Source organism: Sturnira hondurensis, unplaced genomic scaffold (genome assembly GCF_014824575.4).
Source record: "Sturnira hondurensis isolate 20B ecotype Veracruz unplaced genomic scaffold, ASM1482457v3 Scaffold0004136, whole genome shotgun sequence".
NCBI classification, from domain to species: Eukaryota; Metazoa; Chordata; class Mammalia; order Chiroptera; family Phyllostomidae; genus Sturnira; species Sturnira hondurensis.
The window spans coordinates 6,817,801-6,837,563 of record NW_028076767.1 but is presented as its reverse complement, the minus strand read 5'-3'; positions in this window follow the sequence as shown (position 1 = coordinate 6,837,563).

Genomic DNA, 19,763 nt, shown 5'->3' with positions numbered 1-19,763 from the left:
AAAAATGCATGAGCAGAGAGCCAAGGTGGTGTTTTGGGATATTTGGCATTTTTATATCTGATGGGAGAACTTCAAATTTGTGGATTATGGTTTGAATAAATAGAGAGAGTCTTGTATACCAATGTGCAACTCCGTCAGTAAATGGGTTTTTACTGAAAACCTGCTGAGTGTCAGGAACCATGCGAGCTGCTGGGTATAAAAACAGGAAGAAGGTTTAAAATAAGACAAAGCCTAGCCTACAAGTGGTCTTTGCTTCAGAGTAACAAAGTCAGCAAGGAACCAGACTTGGAACTTAGGCTCAAACATATAAGGAGTTATTACACCAAAAGCAATTAGTCATCATCATATATTGGTACTTTCAATTTTTTTAGATCATGCAGTAAAAAAGAAACCACAGCTGAACAAGACATTTGATGACTAAAGCTGCAAAACTCAGATGAAATCGCTAAGTCCCATGCTCCCGTGGAAGGAAGAATGCAGGACTCCTTCACGCACATGGCCAGGTCTACAGAAAGGAAACTTAAGCGAGAACCATGGGGCGCAGGGCTAGGAGTGGCACCCAGTGATCCGAATTCAAATTCCACCTCTTTGGGATATCGCCTTGGCTCAGCTGTTCTGCTACATGGCTGTGATGTTTCCTCGCTCTGCAAGAAATTGTGAGCCCCCATTTCTCAACTTTGGAAACCCTTCAGAACAGCTATGATTTATTGAGAGGAAATTACTGAAGTAGGCACAGGCTAACATTGCCGTGGAATGAAGTTAACTTGCCTGCCCCACATTTTCCATAGCAGAACAGTGCCCCTCACCAGCCCAGCACCTAGGTCCTTAGTGTGTCCATTACAGGTTACATATTTAACTACACATTGAGACTTTCATTTCCCACCATCCCCACTGTATTTACAATCAAACAAAACTATGAAAGTAGGTTCCTTAAAACTTAAAAGACTCATTCTAGAACAGGCTATTATTTTTCAAAGACTAAATAAAAGTTTGGATGTGGAGTAAATTGTATTATTCAGTGTCAGGGAAAGTGCCTGGTGATGCTATACATCTTATTTACAGAGAGAGAAGTAGCAGGGGGCAGCTCTCAGTAACCCATTTATTTAAGTAACTAAACAGAAGTCCCTGATTCCAAGATGTACCAATTACCTCCATCTATGATTCCTAAAGCACCATATGAAACTATGTAGTTCAAAGAACTGTCCCTGTATTTTTAAACAATGATGCATATAGTATATGCAGACCATTCATATAACATATCAGCCAGCAGTGTTTAAATTATCCCATAAATGTTTAGGGTTTTTAAATATATATGTATAAAGTATTTATTTATAGGTCTAAAAGTATCAACTATTACTGCTTTGCCCTAATTTATGTTCCCCATGAGCTGGCCAACTACAACTTTTAAAAGGAATTTGGTTTAAAAGATTTTGTCTGTTTGGCACTGACTGAGAGTGTTAGTCATTTCTGAGCTCCCTTTTTTTCCTCTTCTGTTTATAATATTCGTAGGGAACTTCAAAACAGAAACCTGTTCCCCTATAAATCTGCTTCCTCTCGGGCACTGTGTAGATTAATTTGTCACTGGAAAGTCAGCTGGAAGTGTCCAGTTGATAGCACCAATCATTTCTATTTAATTTTTTCCTTGGGAAAAGAAATAAACAGCAACAATATGTTGAGGCTTTTCTGTTTTGATGGGAGAAGTGGAAAAACTTGTTGAGAAACACTGATATAATTTTTAAAAAGCTAGAAAAATATAAAGCCATTAAATTTTAAAATAAGGGAATTCACCGTTGTTGGAAACTAAGTGCATTAAAAAATTAGAGGACGAACATTTATATCCTAACGACAGAGGTGTTATAAATTATACCTCAATAGATAGTATGTTTAAAATGTAAGCATTTTTAAGGGAGAATTTGTACAAGTAAGGTAACCTAAGATTTGGGGTGATGACATATCTTAAACTTGAATTCCAATCTGGCTAGTGAAATACGAGAAACAAATTGTTTATCCACATCCCTTATTCGCTATTCCACCTTGAAACATTTTGTTTTTCTGTCACTAGCACCTGCTTTGAACCTATTAGATGAAGGGCCTCTGGATGAACGGTTGCTTAACCTTAGCAACTCTTACAATTTTGATGTTTTTTGCACTAACTAAGGCTCCTACCATTTGTCAGGAGATACTATCCAAAAAGACATGTGCAGAAACAGTACTTCTACTTTTTTGTTCTTATCGTAAATCTTCCATGGAATCCAATTAGAACAAACACACTGAAACAGAGTTTTTATAAAACTGGCCACTGATAAACATTGATAATTATTCTTCATGAGCCCTGGCCAGGTGCCCGGTTCGGGGCATGAGAGGCAACTGGTCGATGTTTCTCTCACACATCAATGTTTCTCTCCCTCTCTTTCTCCCTTCCTTCTCCTCTCTCTAAAAATAAATAAACAGAATCTTTAAAACAATAACTACTCTTCTTCATGAAAGATAATAGAAAATCACAAGCTCAATTTAGAGAAACTGTGAAAATATGTTGGAAGCATTACAGAATTAAAAATGTTTTTCTTATAAATATATGAGAGCAATAAAATACACACATATGCAATTTACAATATTGAGATAATACTGTTTATACTACTTTATGTTCTTTGGCCTTGACACTGGCCCCTCCCTCTGCCTGAAAGGCTTGCCCGCATCTCCACACGGCTAATGGCCTCACTCCTGGTCTGTGCTCCAAAGCTGCCATAGTCATTGTCATCGTGAGGCCTGCCTGCCTCAGATTACACCATTTCAAATCTTAATTTGCCCCACCCCAGAACTCATGGTTTTTTTTTGGCTGTAGCACTTATCATTTTCTAACATGCTATGTAATTCATTATTTATTAAGCTTGTTCTTTATAGTCTCCTTGCCCCCCTATCCAGTGGAATATAAATTCTTTGAGAATATATAAATTCTATTTTGCCCACTGATGGTAATGCCTGGTGCATACTAAGTGCTTAACACATACTTGTTGCATTAATTAATTACAAACTCTCTCTACATCGTATCATATTTTCCATCTCTCTAACAATTCTCCCACAGCGTCATGCTTAGTCACTTGCATAACAGTCTTTCATTTAGGTATGCCATAGTCTATTCAATCGTTCTCAACTATGGAACATATATAAGGTTTCCAGTATTTGCTATTATAAATCATGCTCTGATAAATACACTTGTACATAAGTACATGTGCCTTTTGTTATTTCTTTAGGATTTATCACTAGAAATAGAACCCCTGCCAGGCAGCTATATACATTTTTAGAGCTCTTGGTGCATATCACCAACTCTCTTCTAAAGGCTTTAAACCAACTGGCAGTACCATTAGCGGCAGGAATGCCTGTAACTACAACTTTACCTGTCTCAAATATTGCCTTTAAAAGTCCATCTTCAAACATTTTTGTGCCAATTTTGAAGATTTGGATGCGCAATATCCTTTCATATAAGGTTCAAGTTCCTCCCAAACACGGACTCATTCATTCTCACAGCACTGTAACAGTGAGAAGTGTATTGTTTCAGGGGTGTGCCTCACCTAACTTGAAAGCCAGCTCGGCCGTAGTCTAACACCAGGGTCCCCATTTCTAATTCCCGCCCACTGACCGTAATCTCGGCCACCTGGCACTGCGCTCTCTGGGTTTGTGGTGCAATCCCTTCAGTCTTCAGTGAGGCTCTACTTAGAAACCAGGAACTAGATTTCTGGGAGCTTAGTCACAAAACTTTCACTTCTACACTTGTGAGACAAATCGTGGGAAGATATGGTAGGTTCAAACTGGCAGGGAGCAATCGGTTTCTTCCTTTTTCCCATAACTACATACTGAGACACGCTTATAATCACTTTTGTAAATACCTCCTCTCTTCAGAGGAGAAAAAGATGGCCCTTTAGTACTGCATTTGGCACTTAGTAGACATTATTTCACTTTCACAATCTCATGAGAGAGGTACAATTCTTTTGTCCATTTCTTAGACATGGGAATTGAGGCTTGAAATTAAGGAACTCTCAGAGGTCGCACAGCCAGTAAACAGCAAGGCCAGGATTCAAGCACAGCCTCAAAGCCTGATTTTTTCCATGGCACTGCTCTACTCGATTATAGACACCATTTGTTTGAAGGCAGAATTCTGTACCAGAGGTTAGTAACCGAAGGCTTTGGTGCAACTGCAGCCAAGCTGTGCTGTCAGGAAAGGTGTTTCTTATGCCTGCCCACCTCTTGGGTATCCAGTATTTTTGTCACTGCTAAAGTATTAATTACTAACCGACTAGCAAAACATTACTGAAGATAGTTGAAGCTGTGGCCACTGCGGAAGACAGCTGGGAATGAAAGAATTAAAGCTCAAATAAAGGGCACAGGGTGGCGAAGTGCTGGAAGCGGGGCTGAAGCTTTGGAGAGGGGTGCTGCTGCCTCTTCCTATGCTAAGTCCCCCACACAGGGGAGGCTGGAGGAGTAGAGGGGCTGAAGCTGCTGAGATCCAGGGGCAGGGAGAAGACCACTCTGGGTGTGTGCTCCTTCTGTCCTAGAAGCCTGCTGTCTGGAGGAGCCTTTCCCCAGCTGCCTGTAGAACTGATTTCCAGCTGTATGCATCAATTTGACCACACTGGTCAAGTTCTGAGAAACTTTCCTACCAGCTAAAAGTGACCTCTCCCCCTCAAGTGCCCCCATCACACCCCAGATACAACCTCACACCTGGCACCGCAGCAGGCCTCCGGGATCCTACCCCAGGGTCTGGGATTACAGCCATTCTTATCATCGACGGCTACGCTGCAAGGCTCATTGCGTATCTTGAATATCACTCTGCAAGGGACTTTCATTTAATATCTGAGCAGGGCTTCTAACCTCTCGGTCAGCTTATGAAGTCACGGGGGAGAGTAAGAGCTGAGAGAGAGCCTCACTCAACTCACGATGGAGCCCCAGCTGTAACCTACGTTATGCAGGAGGGTTCAACTTAAAGGGATCTCAGGATTCTGTTACCAAGTTTAAAACCAAGAACAGAACAAAACTACACTGAGAACCTGTTAAACCACATCCTCGGGCAGGTGCAGCTCCCAGGCCAGGCTCCAGAGCACCGACATCCCTCCTTGTGAACCAGCCTCGCTGCTTCCTTCTCCGGACAAGGGTGCACTTCCCAGGCAGGTCGGCCTCCCCAGTAAGAAACACGCTGCTTCCCGGAACGCGCAGAACCAGACTCTCAGCAAGGCCTGTGGGCAGTGGGAGATTTTAACAAAGTGACATTAAAATCATCTCCATAAAGGAAGATAAAGCATATAATTTTTTTATTGTGGCAAAACACAGTTAACACAAAATTTACCATTTTAACAATTCTAAGGGTGAAACTCAGGGGCATTAAGCACATCGCCATCACTGCATCACCACTAAGGCATGTAATTCACACTCATTTTATGTATCAAGGTTTGAGCATCATTTACTTTCCTGTGAAGTTAGTCTCAGAATAAAAGTTTGTCTTTGTACAAGGAGGTTTAGAATTTCTAAGCCATTACAAATCTACTTTCACAAGGGAAATTACAAATACCTACCTGAAATGTTAGTTCCTTGAGTATGAAGAGTACAGTGTACTGTCTCTATTACTAAATATCATTTTGATTTCGGTTGTCTTTTTATCAAATGAGAATAATGGAAAATATTTTATTGTCTTGCTTCATTAGAGGACAAAAATGAAGTTTGATTCCTTCCACCATGAATTTGTGTAGAAGAGATATGGAAGAGGAGTGTTGTTAACATATACACAGATTTCTGGTAAGCAGGGACACACCGGTCCAGGGAGGCACTTCACACTTTTCAGAATTCAGAACAGGGGAGGCGGCTCCCAAAGGGGAAACAAACTTAACCCCGGACAGAGCGCTGTGGGCCAGACGCTGTGCTAGGTGCTTTCCCTAGTTTATCTAATCTTCATCTCCCCGTCTATTCTATGGGTTAGTTTCATTTCTTTCTTTTTTCTTTACTTCCTTTACTTTTCTATTTCTCTCTTTATCTTCCTCTTCTTTCCTTTGGTTTTACTGAAGTATTTTAAAGCAGTTTCTGAAAGAGTGAATGGGAGGAAAAGGGGTGTAGAGGCAAGGGAACAGGTCTAGATATAAAGAGACAGAAAAAATGAACAAAGTAAGCTAACAAACAAAATGGAACCAAGGCAGGGAAACATGGATCAGACTGAAAGTGACCAGCGGGGAGGGGGATAATGGTGGGAAAAAGGGGAAGGGACCAGACAAAGAACATGTATGAATGACCCACAGACATGGACAACGGTGTAGGAATTGAGTGGGGGGGGGATGGGCTGAGGAGGGCAAAGGGGGAAAATTGGGACAACTGTAGTAGAATAACAATTTAAAAATGATTAAACAACAAAAAAAGAAAGAAAACAATGCTCTGTGTGAACCATTTGCAGATCCAGATTTATACAAGCCCATCGTAGAAAGACATTTGCCTAGATTATACACTGGGTGTTAGATGGTGCCAAAGAATTAGCATTTAATTCATGCAATTCTATCTAGTCAGAAGAATACTTACTAGCAAGCTATTTTATTTGTGATATAAATTCCATATTCAAAAGAGCTTGTTTCAATTTTATTTTATTTTCATAATTAATCTACACAGCAGTCATTCTATGTAATTTCAAATACTCACATCATGCAAACAAATAGGCCTTTTAAAGAAGATAAAAATTCTGAATACTTCAAGCTCAAGCCTGTGGGAAACGAAGTCCTATCAGTTTTCAGGTGAGTGACATTATTCAAAGCAACAGCTCTGTGTTCACTTCCTATGAAGCTATGTCTCCCTTCAACAGTGGGGCCAAGCCTTTCCCGAGCATGACTTTGCGCATTTTCAGTGATTACCAAGAAACTAGAACTACTGAGCTAATCCCTGCTTTATAACTGTGCTTTCCCTCCACTGACATTCGTTTCTCCCTCTCTTGTGTTTGTGTAGTATTTTACAGCTTTTATTGGCTATAACATCAAATCTAATCTATTTATATTACGTAGTTAATCATGGACTTCTGTTTCTCCATCTAGGTTTCAAGCTCCCTGAACAATTAAGGTTTGTTAACTTGAATGAACTGAGTTTGGTTCCTGAGCATTTCGCAGATGTTGGGCTCTGCAAACCTGGAACAGTGGTCCCTCCAAAACCTACGAGTGAGAGTAAGGGGGTCACTCTGCTAACGAAATGCAGCCTGGGTCTAACACCAGTGGACGTACAATGCACCTTGGTGAGGAACCATGGGATCAATCTTCCACCATTTTCACCATGTTTCAGGCGCTGTCCTCGGAACAGAAGGCCCATCCACAGCAGTCAAAGACACCTGTATCGGCGGCCACCTGAGCCAGTCGGTACTGTCAGATAGGACAAACGTCTGACTTATTTTGTGCCGGAAGAGTATGATGCTCTATGCCACCTTGAAATAGGCAAAGCATAACTCTGCAGCTTCCTAAATTGTTTTTTTATTAAAAGAACAATGCCTTTTAGTTTTTCTTCCATTTCTGACAAGTTTTCCCAACCACGATTTCTAATAGTCCTGATCTTTCTATTTTCACTAGACATTATGAAAAGGCTGATTTGATGACAATATTTTAAAAATATATTTTAACTTTCATGATTGGCTGACCTTATTTACTAAACAATGACTTTTAGCCATTTCTATTCAGGTATAGTTATCATTTTCTGTCAACTTTAGAGTCTTCTATGAGTTTGATTATTCCTCTTTGCGAAAGCAGGACCAAAGCAATGAGACATTTCTTTGCATGATAAGAAATTTAAGCTTCATATTTTTAACTAAATGTTTTTCTCTGAGCCTATAACACACATAGATATAGTCAAAATACAGTATTTTATTGAGGATATACAATAAAGTAGTCTGTGAATACAGTATTTAAGAATCTGCCTTACACTAACACACTTCATGACTATAGTGGTATTTAATATCCTTTTCCCTCCTGCTTTTGTTCTTGTAGGAGCAATTTGGGACTACTGGTGTGAATGGAGTTGAAATTTAGCTGATGAACAGAATTCCATTTCAGCAGCTCAAGGAACATAACTGATAAGGTCATTTTTGTTACATTTTTCCATGACAGCCAAAATGCACAACTAGGAGAAAACCTAACACCCATCATTCCCTTTCCTCTACAACAGACAAATTGTCCTTCCTCTTGCCCACATACAGTAGCAATGTGTGGCTTATTTATTTTAAAGCAGAACTCTAATAATACCCCAAAGAATATCAGATCTTTTCATAATTACATAGCAATCAAAAGAGTATTTTCAAACCTATCACCTCATACTCAATAACAAGTAGAGGTAAAAAAGCACAGAATTTAAAAATTAAACCGGGTGCTAGACTTGAAATCTTACAAGCATCCTCTAGTTTTAGTACAGCTCTCTTAATATAGCCAAGATTTGTGTTTACTTGATTTTTTATTTAGTATTTTTTAATGAGAAGAGGGGGAAAAAAAGATTCTCTACCAGAAGTCACAAAAATCTCTCAGATGGTAAAACAGATAGCCCTAAAAGTTTTTGCCTAAATTCATACATATCCCTAAAATAAAGCTGGCCGATTAATCTCGCTACAGTACTTTGAAAAAGAAGACATGTGAAAATACAGTGTAGTACTGTGATGCTGTACTGCCTCTAATTAAGTGCAGACTGGGAAAAATTTATTCTTAGTTTAGTCTATGAAAGGAGGGTGGTGGAACTTTCTCTTTGCAATTCAAAATTATTTTAAAGATAGAGCATTTCTTTTCCAATGTCTTCATTAAACAGAGTCGTTAAGAATTGTCTCCCAACCATCTCTGAAGAGCAAAAAGCTACCCAGTATTCACCCCATATGCTCAGCTTTGAAGTGTGAAGCTGTGACCATCCCTCTAGTCTCTTAAGCCACCATCAAAGCCATCTCATTACGCCCAGCACTGAGAGTTGGAGCACCGGGCCCTAACCGCTCCAACACAAACACTGCATTAACAAAGCAACCGCAATATTCCTCCCCCACATGGCTAGAACTTGAAGAAATTTTTACCATATGTACTCATGCACGAGATACAAAAATTTATTGTGCTAGAACATCGAGAAGTACATTAAACATGCTGACTAGAACTGGATGTTATTCTAAGGGACTGAGAAAAAATAAAACGCAGCTGATCTTTATGAAGAAAGAACAGAAATGTTAGGCTGAAAAACAAGATCAAGTGCACTTCCTAAATTGCATTTCTACTGACACATTCTGTGGCCTGTTCTTTCTTGAGGTAGCAGAAAACAGTTTAAGGGGGAAAACCAAACCCTACAGCACATCACTGGCTGCTACTGCTTACTCTGTCACGTTTCATTTCTAAAAGACAAATAAGCTTACAAATAATGATATGCTGACAAAAGCATCTATGATTCAACAGAAACCGGACTTGCCAAAAAAAAAGCAATTTCATTTTTGCACTGAGTTGTCAATTTGTCATCAGCATAGTGCTGAAAAATAAAACGCAAAGAAAAAACTTGTTACATATTATGAAAACAAGGTCAGAAGGAAATGAGGATAAGCACTAGATTACTCTTCATGTAAAATTAATCTCTAAAAATTAGTTTCAAATATTTGTACCTAATAATTTCATTCCTTTCTTTTGGCTCTAAGGAAATTCTTGCATTTGTGCCCAAGAAAGATTATTCAAGAATGGCCCTGGCTGGTGTAGCTCAGTGGATTGAGCCCGGGCCTGCAAACCAGAGGATCACAGTTCGATTCCCAGTCAGGGTACATGCCTGGGTGGCAGGCCAGTTCCCAGCGGAGGACGCACTAGAGGCAACCATACATTGATACTTCTCTCCCTTTCTCCTTCCCTTCCTCTCTAAAGATAAATAAATAAAACCTTTTTTTAAAAAGTAAAATAAAATGAATTTTTAAAAAAAGAATGTTCACTGCTGCATTGTTTGTAGTAAGAAAAAGAAGAAACTACTAAACGTCTTCAAATAGGGAACTACAGGAAATATAATATACTCACACTATGATAACTCTATGGTAGTCAAAAGAAATGAACTAGAACTAGATGCAATACCATGAACAGATTTCCAAGATATCTTGCTGATTCAAAAAGTTATGGTATTACAACATTTATATTATAAATGCATATAAGTAATACTACACTGGATTTATCTACATATGCATATATTGCATTGGCCAAAAAGTCTGCATGGTTTTTTCCATAAAAGACACATTTTTCATTTCCATTAATACCTTTATTCATTTGTATATTTTGAGTATATCGGCTATCTCCTGCATGGTAGAATGTTGATTGTTCTCAATTAATGTCTCAATTTGATGACTATCAACTTCAACTGGTTTACCTGACAATGGAGCATCATCCAGCATGAAACTTCACAAACCACTTTTGACCCAATCACTCAGAACATATTTTATTCCATCTACAATATTAAATGGCTACACAGAAATTCACCAATTTCAATAAGCTTTTTAAAATGTACAATAATAGGACAGTTGTCACAATGCAATCTAATGAAATTGTTTTTAATGAAATTAAAGACAACTAAGCACTGTTAGAGCCATCTTACAGAAAAAAATAAATGAAAGATTTGGCCAACCCAATACATACAAATAAAATTATGGGGAAAATTTTAAATTCAGTGTGAAGCTACTATACTCATACCATAACTTGGCATGGGTTGGTTCAGGAAACCATGAATAAGGAAACCATACAGGTGAACTCTATCCTTTCCTGTAATGCTTGAAATTAAAAAGAGAGAGAGAGAGAATTCATAAAAATTCCAGGCCAGGTATAATAAATAAACAATTGTGAGAATTCTTTGTTCTACTGCTACCTTGATGGAAAACTATGAGTAAGTTTCTTAATGTGTCTATGTCTAGTTTCCAACTACAAAATGAAAAAATTCACCTACCCTCTCTCCTCATATAAATATTAGAATTATGTGCCCCCAAATTCTTAATATACCATGTACTTTCATAGAGATATAGGAATCCATGAAAATATATGGTAATTAGTAATTTGGGGCATATCATATATATATTCATGACATTAATCTTCATATCCAATAATCCTAGAATCGTGTTACTTCCTTTATGAGGTCTGTCTGAAAAAGTCCAACCATTGTTAATATAAGGAGAATGGTTTGCACGACACTGTTGTAACCTGGCAGCCAAGGAGAGTGGACTGAGATGCACATGTGCAAACAGTGACAACTTTACTGTACTAGTCAGTGAGGGCAGTTGGTGTCATTAAGTGAGCATGTCTGCTACATGGCCGCTGCCTTCAAAATGACTGAGTAGAGCAATGGATCTGCATTAAATTTTGCATTAAGCTTAAACATTCCCCTATGGAAACTATTCAGGTGAACTAGAAAGCTACAGCTATGGGCAACTGGTGATTGGCAGCCTTATCACGATAATGCACCCACTCATGCATCACATCTTGTGCAGTTTTTTGGCAAAACATCAAATGACCCAGATGATTCAGCCCCTCTATAGTCCAGATTTGGTGTCTTGCAATTTCTGGCTTTTCTCAAAACTAAAATCACCTTTGAAAGTGAAGAGATTTCAGACCATCAACGAGATCAGACTCAGGAAAATAAGACAGGATAACTGATGGCAATTGGAAGAACTGTGTGAAGTCCCAAGTTGCTTAATTTGAAGGAGACTGAGGCAGCATTGTCCTGCATACGATTTTTCTTGAATCTTGTATATTCTTCAACAAATGTCTCTAGACTTCCAGTCAAGATGGTGGCCAAGGCAGACATGGCTTGCCTCTTGATATACCCACAATAAAATTATAACTAAAATATAGAACCATCACTCAGAACTGATAGAAATTGAGTTGAATGGAAGTTGGACAACTATGGAATTAAAGAGACCACATCCATCCAGACTGATAGGAGAGGCATAGACACAGAAGAAGTTGGTCCCACATCCATGTATGGTAAATAAAAATTCAGGAGGGATATCTCAGAAGCAGGAAGACCCAGCCCCATACCGGGGCCCTCAGTCCAGTGTTCTGGTGCCAGGAAGATAAATCCACACAACTTCTGGCTGCAAAAACCCGTGGGGATTAGGCTGGTAGAAACTCATGGAGTCCCAAGCAGTTCCTTTTAAACAATCCACACATGGACTCACCTACTCAGACTCACTCCCTCTGGGCTCCAGCACTGGGGAGGTGGCTTGAGGGTAACCAATGGCATGCAGGGGCAGGCTGAGATGTCTGGCATCAAAGACAGCAGGGGCCATTGTCCCTTTTCTGCCCCCGCCCCACCCCACCCCGCCACNATTAAATTTTGCATTAAGCTTAAACATTCCCCTATGGAAACTATTCAGGTGAACTAGAAAGCTACAGCTATGGGCAACTGGTGATTGGCAGCCTCATCACGACAATGCACCCACTCACGCATCACATCTTGTGCAGTTTTTTGGCAAAACATCAAATGACCCAGATGATTCAGCCCCTCTATAGTCCAGATTTGGTGTCTTGCAATTTCTGGCTTTTCTCAAAACTAAAATCACCTTTGAAAGTGAAGAGATTTCAGACTATCAACGAGATCAGACTCAGGAAAATAAGACAGGATAACTGATGGCAATTGGAAGAACTGTGTGAAGTCCCAAGTTGCTTAATTTGAAGGAGACTGAGGCATCATTGTCCTGCGTACAATTTTTCTTGAATCTTGTATATTCTTCAACAAATGTCTCTAGACTTCCAGTCAAGATGGTGGCCAAGGCAGACATGGCTTGCCTCTTGATATACCCACAATAAAATTATAACTAAAATATAGAACCATCACTCAGAACTGATAGAAATTGAGTTGAATGGAAGTTGGACAACTATGGAATTAAAGAGACCACATCCATCCAGACTGATAGGAGAGGCATAGACACAGAAGAAGTTGGTCCCACATCCATGTATGGTAAATAAAAATTCAGGAGGGATATCTCAGAAGCAGGAAGACCCAGCCCCATACCGGGGCCCTCAGTCCAGGGTTCTGGTGCTAGGAAGATAAGTCCACACAACTTCTGGCTGCAAAAACCAATGGGGATTAGGCTGGTAGAAACTCATGGAGTCCCAAGCAGTTCCTTTTAAACAATCCACCCATGGACTCACCTACTCAGACTCACTCCCTCTGGGCTCCAGCAATGGGGAGGTGGCTTGAGGGTAACCAATGGCATGCAGGGGCAGGCTGAGATGTCTGGCATCAAAGACAGCAGAGGCCATTGTCCCTTTTCTGCCCCCGCCCCACCCCATCCCACCACAGAGCCCACAGACTAGTGCCGTTACCTAAGATTCCATCAACTTGGCTAATACTGTCTAATCTGCCCTGGAGACCCCCAAAGACTGTGCTCCATGCAACTTATGGGCCTACCCAAGCTGCTTTTCTATATGAATGTCTGGTTTTGGGTCATGCTTCATAACTTCCTAAATACTCTCAAACAATCAACAGCTGGCCTCAGTGAGCCCCAGGCTCAGAACTAGCAAGCCAGATTCACATCTTGGCCTTGCCTGGAAATTTCCAAGCCCAGCACAAGTAGCAGCCATCTCAGATTGCTTTATAACTCAGGTAGGTTGGCCCTGGGCAAAACACAGGTCTGGGCTGACCTTGGCCTGTACCACCTGGGAAATCCCAAGAACAGTGCACCTAGTGAACAGCTATAGACCACTTTGTAGCACCACCACCCTGATCCTGCACAGCTGATCCTCCACAGAGGCCGGAGGTTGGTGGTAAGTGGTCACAGCCAAACCTTGCAGCTGACTGGCCTGGGTAAATCCCTCCCATTGATCTGCCAATAGCAACTCAGGCTCAACTACAAGAGGAGAGCGTACTGAGCCCACACAAAGGGTATATGTTGAGTACTGAGCTTGGGAGATAGAGGAGGCTGTGCCATTGGATCCTATAGGACACCTACTACATTAGCCTACACTAGCAAGACATGGAGTCAAAGCAGCTCTAGAAACAAAAACAGGGAGGCTGCCAAAATGAGGAGACAAAGAAACATAGCCCAAATGAAAGAGCAGACCAAAACTCAAGAAAAAGAGCTAAATAAAATGGAGTTAAGAAATATATCAGTTGCAGGGTTCAAAATACTGGTTCTAAGGATGCTTAAGGAACTTAGTGAGGACCTCAGCAACGTAAAAAAGATCCAGTCAGAAATGAAAAATACACTAATTGAAATAAAGAACAATTTACAAGGAAACAACAGTAGAGTGGATGAAGCTGACAATCAAATTAACGATTTGGAACATAAGAAAGCAAAAAACAACCACCAGAACAACAAGAAGAAAAGAAAATCCCCCCTCAAAAACCTAGGATAGTGTAACCAGCCTGTGGGACAACTGTAAGCAGTCCAACATTTGCTTCATAGGGATGCCAAAAGAAGAGCAAGAGCAAGAAATTGGAAATCTATTCGAAAAAATCATGAAAGAAAACTCTCCTAATTTGGTGAAGGAAATAGACATACACGTCCAGGAAGCATAGAGTTCCAAACAAGATGAATGCAGAGAAGCCCACGCCAAGATGCATCATGATTAAAATGCCAAAGATGAAAGATAAAGAGACGGGTGGGGTTGCGGGAGAATGATGAGAGGTGAGGGGATTAAGAAGCACAAATAGGGAGTTACAGAATGGCAATAGGGATGTAAATTGCACTATAGGAAAAGGAAGAGCCGAGGAACTTACACACATGACCCATGGACATGAACAAAGGTGGGGACATTGCCTGAGGAAGCCAGGATTGATGGGTGGAGGAGGGGCAAAAACTCAGGCCAGCTATAATAGCATTCTCTATAAAATATAATTCAAAAAATAAAAATAAATAAATCTCTATTTTTCATACCTTCTGGACCAACCTCATAGTACACAACATATACTATGTTATATATACGAAGTATATATGGAGAGCTTGATCTTTGTAGGCCATATGCTAATATAAATGCCACTTTGTACAGACATGGTATTACTCACTTGGAGAATCATACTTATTTGGGTGTCCTAGCACAATTAACACATTGTATTCAGTCCCTTGTTTAATTCTATCCTATGGTGCTAATTGTTTCAGGTGCAGAAGTCATGGCCCCAGCTCCCTATAGGGAAGGTACTCTATTATGCTTCGCTGATAGCTACAATAGCATCTACTATACAGAAACATGCACAAATACCTCTTCATTCATCTGCCCAATACTCCTCTGAAATATACACTGGCATACTATATATTATTTTTCAAATCAAGAAGCAATAAGGAAGGAGCTGTCTGCTATAGAACTTAGAACTTTAGAGCTGAAAGCACTTCAGAGCTCCCCTGTGCAAGTGGTTTTCAAACATCTTGTCCCTTGTAATCCCTTCCTTAAATAGCACCTTATTGAGAACACCTTGAAAAGAAAGCAGAGTGATCTCCTCTCTTTATGGTGGAAGGGAATAGCCCGGGTCCCGAGTCAGCACCCTCCTCCATAAGGCCACAGAGAATCACTAAAAATAGTGACCGCGGTTCTCTGGCAGGAGGCAAAGAGCCGGGCACTCCACATACAGACATTATTTTTCATAACCATCTTCACGGGATGATATCATTCCCCACTGTACAAATACAAAAACAAGAAAGACTGTAAAAGAGAGTAAAATTTTTTCTTAAAGTCAGCTGGCAATTAAATGGTAGATCTGGAATATGAACTCGGGTTTATTTAACTCCAAAATGTTTATTTTTCCCACTCACCACTTGGCTTCCCTGCCAGCCATTCAACATGATGTAATTGTTTAGTTCCCGCTGATCAGTAACTAATGAGCACACATATATACATAAGTAATGGGTGGGCAGGATTAGGATGGGCCTGTCACTTCCATATAGTGCTCCCCTTTTGTAAGGACCTCTCATCTCTCTTAGAGGGGTGATTAGGAAGCTGGAGCTTCCCCAAACAGTAGGTCAGATAGGACATAGCAAAGCACTGGGGACAGCCAGAAGTCCTTTCACTGGCCAATGCATCAGCAATGTCTAGATAGCCTTCAGTATAAAACCCACTCCCCACAACAACGAAGAGTTAACTTAACCCTTCCACCCAATCAGTGCGCCCCAAATGGCACACAGATAGTGTGCATGAGCTACTCTGGTTTCCCTGTTCAGCAACCACACATCTTTCTGGCCACTGGCCACGGACAACATTCAACCACCTCTCAGTGGTCTCAAGCCTCGCCCAGACTCTCGCCACCTTCCCCCCACTCAAACAGGTCAAGTCCTGCCATGCCTTTTCCCACAGATTCTCTCTTCCGTGCCACCTCGCAGTGGATGTCCACACACCCCATTCCCAGCTCATTAAATATCCTTTCACAGAAAAAATGTGCATTGCCCACTACTGGCATGCCTCCCACGTAGAAAGAGTTCTGCTGGTCTTGCTGGCAGTTGTGGGTTAAATTGTGTCTCCGACCCCCACCAAATTCGTGTGTTGAAGTCATAGCCCCCAGGCTATTTGTGCACTCAGCCTCCACTGGAGAACTTCCTAAGGTGACTTTATTTGGGAAGAGGGTCATGGCAGATATTGGTTAAGATAAGGTCATATGGGAGTGAGGTGGGGCCCTAATCCAATTTGACTGGTGTCCTCATAAAAGGAGAAATCTGGACACAGACAGTATACAGAGAGAATGCCATGTGAACATAGTGATTTTATAAAAAGCCAAACTGGAACAGGTCCTTCCCTCACAGGCCTCAGAGGGAACCAACACTGCTGACACCCTGATCTTGGACTTCATGTCTTCAGAACTGTGTTTGTATATAAATGTCTCTTTAAACCACCTCATCTGTGGCACTCAGTTACTGCAATGCAAACGAATGCCTTGCTCCATCCCAGCATGCTGGGATGGGGAGTTTGGCAGAGAAGCTGCGTTTGTTTGCACAGGCCTTCACTTTCTTCCTTCTCGGGGGCTACCTGTCAGCAGGAAGTACATTGCGGTCCAGCCCTCCGTGCCACGAGCTCTTCAGCTTAGGCCTGGGCTGTCCGTTGCTGCCTGTGACTGGCAGGATCAGTCTGTCCACTGTCCAGCTGGAGAAGCTCAGCCGTCTATATCAGTTTTATCAGTAATAAAGTTAGTATGAGGGGGGGCCCCCAAATGGAATTTATTATTAAAAATTGTGTATTTATTCCCACATGTTTAAACTTCAGTCACCTTCAAAATACTCTCCATTTGATGCAACACACGGATCAAGATGTTTTCCTCACTGTTCAAAACAATCTGAACTCGTAGATTTTTGTGCCTTTTAGTGCTTCTGCTATTTTTTGTTTCACCTTCCTCATCAGCAAAATGTTTCCCTTTGAGGACTTTTTTCCACGGGGCAAAATGGGGTGAATAGGGATGGTAGGGCACCGGGGTCATGCTGTTTTTGGTCAAAAACTGCTTAACACTCAGCATCGGGTGGACAGGTGCACTTGCAAATCACCCATCAAGAAATGGGCAAAAATGAACGCGCCTTTTGACCCAGCAATTCCACTATTAGGAGTATATCCTATGAACCCTGAAACACCAATCCTAAAGAACCTATGCACCCCGATGTTCATAGCAGCACAATTTACGATAGCCAAGAGTTGGAAGCAACCTAGAGGCCCATTGGTAAATGACTGGATCAAAAAGCTATGGTACATTTACACAATGGAATTCTATGCTGCAGAAAGGAAGAAGGAGCTCCTACCCTTTGCAACATCATGGATGGAACTGGAAAGCATTATGCTGAGTGAAATAAGCCAGGCTGTGAAAGACAAATACCATATCATATCACTGTTAACAGGAATCTAAACAACAAAACAAGCAAGCAAAATATGACCAATGACACTCAAATACGGAACAGGCTGACAGGGTCCAGAGAGGAGAGGGGAGAGAATCATAGGGGAAAAGGGGATGGACTCACATGAACAAGTATAAAGGACACATGGACAATAACTAAGGTGGGGGGCGGAAATGGGAGGCAGGTGGGGAGCACTGGGGGGGCAGGGCTGGGAATATAAGACAGAAAACTGTACTTGAACAAGAATTAAATAAAAGTAAAAATAAAAAAAAAAAGAGAAAGAAATGGGCAAACACATTAAGAGTCTCCAAAAAAAAATTCACTGAATCCAAACACAGCCTCTCACAACAATGCCAGCTGGTACACTGAAACAGATGGGTTCCTAGAACACTCATCTAGTGGGAAAGCCTATACTACATGGGGCCACCCTTCAGAGGATAATTCCATTTCGGGGGTCTGACTTTCTCTACTGTTGAATTGGTCCAAAATTTGGGAAAGGAGGAAGTGTACTATTCTTAGTGGCCCAGTCGCCGTCTTCCACGGGACAGGCAGTGAGGTGCCCACCTCCTTCTCGATTCTAGCATTATGAAAAATGCTGCGCCCTGCTTTCCCAAGGCTTCTCCATGCGGTTGTCAAAAATTCAGACATGAACACTGTTACTTCCCCATTCTCACTCTGGCAATTCTATGCCCCTGAAGGTGGCAGATAACACAAACTGTCCAGGAAACTGTCACACATAGGCTATTGGGGAAAGAAACACCCAACAATTAATACCTTGAGATGTTATCTTACTATACATTTCAGTTAATTAAAATTGGAGAATGATTTGTTTCAAATATGTCATTTTAAGGGTCAAACAATAAATGATATTTAATCTACTTTAAAAAGGTGTTATAAGCATGTTTTATCACCATTCCGGTTGTCACATGCTCTGGGCTCCGCCCTCACCAGAGGAGACTGGCAGATGGGCTGGTGGGTGCCTGAGGGTTTGAGAGATTTGGGGTGATCCACTTCATCGCACAGGCCCATCTAGCATCACCATGTCATTTCTTCAGAATCTTCTAATTCTAGTGGCCTTGACACTGGAAGTCACAACAAATACTAGGAAGCAGGGATAAAGAGAAAAAGGAACTCAAAAAAATACCACCTAGGTCAGGGTGCCTGAGCTGGAAAAGTTAACATGGGATCAATCGCCTGTTATAAATCCTCTGTTAGGTCCACATTCTCTAAAATAGCATCCGTCATCATATAAAATCAACCTCTTTGTAGACAAATACTCAAAATCAGAAACCTACAGCCCCTAAACTCTGATTGCCCCCAAGGTTCCCCTGCCAGTAAGGGATGAATGTTAATTAAAGGCTCCTGCTATAATTCCTGGCTTAATCCTAAGAAGTCTAAGAAACCCTTTCCTGGGGTGAAGTGGTAGTAGGGAGATGGGCCTCTCAGTTTTTAACTCTGAATTTTATAAGTGGCTTCTGAACGAGGAGACAATTGCAAGACATACACATCCAGGCAGCAAGATTCCAAGCACTTCACTTATTCATTCCAATTAAAGATTCTTATAGTACATTTACTCTTGTCAGTATTTTCAATACATGCTATCCTGGATACATCAAGCGTGAAATAGGGAAGGAGGGGAAACTAATACAAGGGTGTGCTATCAAGCTAGTCATTGTCATGAGCAACTGGGGCTGGATCTTGCTGGAATGGGCCTTAGAATTATCCATGTTAGGGACACAAGGCCGGAGCATCTATCTACCAGCTCTGGTCAAGAGTCGCCCCGTGGTGTTTTAACTTGTTTGGACCTCAGATGACGGCAGAGCCAAAAGAAGAGAAAAGAGTGCAGATTTTCCAAGCATGATTGGGTTCATCTTTAGCTGCCAGAAGAATAAGTGGGTGTATTCCAGTTTTCCCATTTGGCCTTTCCTTCATTAGTACCTCAGTCTCCCAGTGGTAGATGAAACCCTGTTGGTTTGTT